This window comes from Trachypithecus francoisi, unplaced genomic scaffold (genome assembly GCF_009764315.1).
Source record: "Trachypithecus francoisi isolate TF-2019V2 unplaced genomic scaffold, Tfra_2.0 Lachesis_group5, whole genome shotgun sequence".
In the NCBI taxonomy this organism is placed as follows: domain Eukaryota; kingdom Metazoa; phylum Chordata; class Mammalia; order Primates; family Cercopithecidae; genus Trachypithecus; species Trachypithecus francoisi.
In genome coordinates this window covers 96,691,152-96,697,151 of record NW_022681470.1, presented here as the reverse complement: position 1 = coordinate 96,697,151, position 6,000 = coordinate 96,691,152, and positions in this window count along the sequence as shown.

Below are 6,000 nucleotides of genomic sequence, written 5' to 3'. Positions count from 1 at the left end.
TGTTGCCCAGGCTGGTCTCAGACTCTTGGCCTCAAGTGATCCTCCTGCCTCAGCCTCCCAAAGTGCTGGGATTACAGGTGTGAGCCACTGAGCCCAGCCAGATTTTCTTCTTTTAAAAAGCTGACTAATTTCTTGCTTTTCTTAGGTCTGTTTTGTGTCTTAGTTTTCTAACTTATTGAATTGAATACTTAGTTTATTCCTTATTTACTCCCTCTTGTTTAGTAAATGACGTGTTTAAGGCTGCAGCTATAGACTTTAATATTTAGTGACTTTTAATTGTTATTTTAAAAATGTAGTCTTTTTTGCAGTTTTGCTTTTTTAACTTGAGTTATTTAGGAGTGTTTTAAAAATTTCAAGTATTTTTGATATATTCATCTATTATTAATTTCTAGTTTTATTGCATTATTATCAAACATGTTAACTGCATTATGTATGCTTTTGGAATTAAAAAAAATTGTTATTGTTTGTTTTTGAGATGAAGTCTTGCTCCATCACTTAGGCTGGAGTACAGTGGTGTGATCTTGGCTAATTTTTGTATTTCTAATAGGGACAGGGTTTCACCATGTTGGCCAGGCTGGTCTCAAACTCCTGGCCTCAAGTGATCTGCCTGCCTCAGCCTCCCAAAGTGCTGGGATTACAGGCGTGTGCCACCATGCCTGGCACGCTTTTTGGAATTTGTTGAAGTTTTAATTGTGTTATGATCAGTTTTTAGAATCTTTCATGCTACTTAAAATGTGTGTTTTGTAAAGTGGATAGAGTTCATACATATTACACAAAAATATTTAAAAAGATGCTAACATATATTGATAGTAATCTTTATGGTAGGCATTGCATGAAGCATTTAATGTATTATTTTAGAAGGTAATATTATTTTTATCACTTCCATTTTCCAGATGAGAAAACTAGCATTTAAAATGATTTCATGCCCAACCTAAATAAAAGGAGTGTGATGGAGCCACAAATGCAAGTTGGGTTGGTTTGCCCATAAAGCCCATGTTCTTCACAACAATTTTCAACAAATTTTCTATGAACTTATTTATTTTCTATGTTCCTGCTAAAGTTGGAGACATATGTCCCCTCTTCTATTGTTTTTTTTTTTCTGTGAGTCTCTCCTTGTATTTCTAGCTTGATTTTCTTTTCATTTGGATCCCGTATTGTTGGGCATGTTTGACATATTACTGTTCCCCTAACTGTAAACTCCGTGGCGGGAAGGCTTTGTCCTGTTCGTAGCTTATCCTCAACACCTAGGATAGTGCCCGACACATAATAGTTGCTCAATAAATAGCTGTAGAATGATTGAATGACAGTTTTATCTTTCTGGTGGATTGTACTGTTTGACAATAAGAATGGATTCACTTATTGCTTTTATGTTGAATTTTATTGGTTAGATCTTAATATTGCAACCTCTGCTGTATTTGTTTGCTCATATTTGTGCAATCTATTTTGTCCCTCCTTTGACTTTTAACTGGAGAGATTTTGTTTTAGAGGTATCTTTCACAGAAGCACAAAGCAGGACTTGTTTTGTGCTTTTTGTGGGCTCCAATAGGTAAATGTGAGTATGAATATTATTGAAGAATGGATAAAAATATGTTTTATGAGTGAAAGATAAGCCCTGTTTAGAGGCCATGACAATGATGCTTTATCTCTGTTTTCAATCTGAGACTAGAAGAAGACCAAGGGGAAATTAATGCTTAGTAACCATTTCTTGTACTTTTTATAAGGTTTATAATTTGGCTTTACAATCTGAAATGTCTTTCAGAAGAGCCTGGAGAGAGTTATAATTTATTGATGTTAAACTCACAGGTTACTGAAGAATATTATACAACATTTAATTTTTCTTTTTACCATAAGCCATTCCTAAAAACTGTTAGAGTCCCAGAAACCAAAAGTTGAAGAATTGGACCTATGATAGATAGAGTCTGAGGTTTATGGAGGAAGAAAAAGCCAAGAATGCCTAAGACAATCTGCTCAGCCAACTGGGGAAGTGAGATTTTTTTGCAGCATCTGGATGTGACTTTAGAACTCATCCTCAGAGGATCTAGTGTGCTTTTCAGATTTCCAAATATGATAGACATCATCCTGCTGGTCATCAGGATAATCTTCCCATCTTCCTTCCTCATCCTGGTATATATATTCTTCTTCTGGATCCCAGATTAGGTAGCAGCAATAACTTGCCCCATTCTTGTGATTCTTACACATCTCCAAACCTGTATAATGGATCCTGTTTCCTGTATTTGTTGTTTCAGATGGGTCGTGAAGACAATAGCATAACCAGTTACCTTTCTTCTTGGGAAAAAAGTATACCTTACAAGTTATTGGCCCAATTTTTCTGGTGGATGCTAATTCCAAAGGATCTAAAGCTCTAAGCTCAGCTTCCTCCTGCTTGGGAAAATACTTTTGATCTTGTTCTCTCCCTAGCTGCTCTTTTGTTTCATAGTCAAATTCTCTCACAGATATGCCTTTTCCAGAGTTTCTCTCATTTTTGCCCCTAAGATGACCCTCATCCTTTTTAGAAGGTGGTTTTTGCTCTCTAACCTCTTGTCTTTTCATCATTCCCGGGTTCTGGTCTCATGTCTGTTACCTGGTGTCTTCCATAATTCCTAGAGCCTAGACTCAGATCTCTCTCTTGGTTTCTTTCATCATGCCTGGGTTCTGGTCTCATGTCTCTCACTTGATATCTCCGATCATTCCTGGACTCAAGGCTCAGATCTCCCACTTGTCTTCTCTCATCATCTCTTAGTGCAAAGATCTGGTCTCTATGTTAGAATCCTTCATATTCTCCTGTAGTTGTTCTCTGCTGTCTAACTTGGTGTCCTCCATCATTCCTGAGTCCAGGGCTCAGATCTCTCACTTGTTTTCTCCCATCATTCTTTAGTGCTGAGATTTGAGATCTCACTTGGCATTGCTGATTTTCTGTTGGAGCTGGTGTTTGATTTTGAATGTGGTGTTTCCCATCATCATCAAGTTCTAGGCTCAGGTCTGTCATATGGCATCTCCTATCAATCTCAGGTTCAGGACTCAGGTCTCTCACTTGGCTTCTCTTATCATCCCTTGGTGTGGAGATCTGGTCTCTGTGTTGGAATCTTTCATTTTGCCTTCGAGCTGATCTCTGTTCTCTAACCCGACTTCTCCCATCATACCTGGGATTTGGTCTCTGCACTTTAATTTGGTGTTCCCCATTCATTGCTGGGATCAGGATTCAGGTCTCTCACTTGGCTTCTCTCATCATCCCTTGGTGTGAGCTGCTGGACCCTATGTTGGGATCTCTCATATTGTCTTGCAGCTGGTCTCTGCTCCCTAACAGGACTTCTGTCATCACTTCTGGGTTCTGGTCTCATGTCTCTCAGTTGGTATCTCACGCCGTTCCTGGGATCAGGACTTAGGTCTCTCATTTGGCATCTCTCCTTTTCCCTTGGTGAGGGGATGCGGTCTCTGTGCTGGAATCCTCGATATTCTCCTGCAGCTGGTCTCTGTTCCCTAACCTGGTGTCTGTTTCCATCATTCCTGGGTTCAGGACTCAGGTCTCTCATCTGACTTCTCCCATCATTCCTTGGTGCTGGGGTTCTGTCTCTCACTTGGTGTCTCTGATTTTGTGTTGGACCTTGTTTCTGTTGAACGTAGTATTCCCCATCATTATTGAGTTCTTGGTCCAGGTCTCTCACATGACATCTCCCATCATGCTCAGGTTCAGGGCTTAGGTCTCCCTCTTGACTTCTCTCATCACCCCTTTGTGTGGAGATCTTGTCTCTATGGTGGAACATTTCATATTGCCTTGAAGTTAGTTTCTGCTCTCTAACTTAACTTCTCTCATCACATCTTGGATCTGGTCTCTGCTTTCTACCTTGACTCCTCCTGTCATACCTGGGTTCTGGTCTCTCCTCCCTAATTTGGTGTTCCCCATTATTTCTGGGCTCAGGGCTCAGGTCTCTCACTTGTCTTCTTTCATCCCTTGATCTGGAGATCTGGTCTGTATGTTGGAATCTTTCATATGGCCTTGGAACTGGTCTCTGCTCTCTAACTTGACTTTTCTTGTTATCCCTTGATTCTAGGCTTTCATCAGTCACTTGATGTCTCTCACTTTCAGTTAGAGCTAATCTTTGTTGCCTAAAATAAAATCTCCCTTCATTCCTGGGTTCTGGGCTCAGATGTCTGACTTGGTGTCTCCCATCATTTCTGGGTTCTGGTGTCTGCTTCCTAACTTGATGTCTCTCATAATTCATGGGCTCTGGGCTCAGGTCTCTCACTTGGCATTTCTCATTATTCTTTGTCACTATGGTCTGAATCCTTATCTTGTATTTCCCATTTTCCTGTAGTATTGGTGTCTGATCACTGACTCCCAGTCTTTCATCTTCTCTTGGAGATAGTCTCTGCTCTCTAATTTGCTGTCTTCCACTATTTTGAGTGTATGAGTTCAGTTCTCTCACTAGATGTCTCTCTTCATCCATTGGTGCTGAGGTCTGAGCACTCATCTGTTGTCTCTCACCATCCTTCACTTCTGGTCTTTATTTTCTAATTTATTGTGCTTCATTACCTTATTGTGGACTCAGTTCTCTCATTGGGTATCTTCTTTTTTCATTTCTTGGTGCTGTGGTCTAATAACAAACTTGCTGTATCTCATTATTTCTTGATTTTAGAGCTTGCTTTTGTTGCCCTGACTGATCTTGTGGTTCCTGTCTGTGGTCTTGTACTGGATGTTTTCCATAATTACTTGGAACTGGATCCTGGTTTCTCACTTGTTTGCTGTCAACATCCTGAGATACTGGAATCTTGTCTTCTCTCACTTGATGCATCCCAGTATCCCTTGGTGTTGGGTTCTGGATTCCTACTTGGCGATGCTCATCAACTCTTGGTTCTAAGATCTGCTCCCTACCAGATTGTCTTAGATAACCTTGGAGTTCTAGCCTCCTGTCTCTCACTTGAACACTTCTGTAATCACTTTGTGTTGACATATGACCTCTCTTGGTATCTCCCAGAGTCCTGGGATTCTAGGCTTGGGTCCCTCACTTGTCGTTGCCCATCACTATTTGCTGTTGGGATTTGGTTTCTCACTTGGTGTCTCTGTACATCCTGGGAATCTTGCCTCTGATCTCTCACTTGAAGACCGCCATCATACCTTAGTGGTGGGACCTGGTTTTTTACTTGATTTCTTCTAACATCACAGATCTTAGAATTTAGGTCTCTCACTTGGTGTTACCCCAAATCCTGAGGTTTAGGGCTTATGTCTCTTATTTGAAGTCTGTCAACATTCTGGGGTTCTGCACTCTGGTCTCTCACTTGACGCCGTCTGCCATGCCTTGGTATTGGGACCAAATCTCTCATTTGGAGTCTTTTACCATCCTGGGTTTCAGGGCCCAGGTGTTTTGCCTCACATTGTGGAACATCCTGCAACTCCTGCCTATGGTCTCTAACTCTGTGACTCCCCTCAGGTCCCAGTGTTGTAATCTTCTCTCTGACTTGGTGTCTTCCAACATTCTGACATTCTAAGGTCTGATTTCTCATTCCATGAGTCCCATTACCTCTCAGTGTTGGGATCTGGTTTCTCATGTGGTGTCTTTGAACATCCTGGGATGCTGGGTTCCAGTCTCATTTGATGCCTTCTGTCATGCCTTGGTGTTGGCATCTGGTCTCTCATTTGGTATCTCCCAACACCCTGGTATCTTAGGCTCTGGTTTCTCCCTTGGCCCCCTCCTATCATTGCTTGGTATTTGGGCTTGGACTGTCACCTCGTGTCTTCCAATATTTTGTGGTTCAGGGCTCAGGTCTGAAACTTGATGTCTTCTAACATGCTGTGATTCTTGGTTATGAGCTCTGACTCCATGACTCTCATCATCACTGGGTGTTAGGATTTGGTCTCTCACTTTGTGTCTCCAAACATTCTGGGACTCTGGGCTCTGATCTGTCCCTTGACATTTTTCTTTGTTTAGTTGTCTGCCTTTGAGTCCTTTTGCTTGTTGTCCTTGCATTTCAGATCTTCTCTCCATTTCCTTTGATTCAGGACAG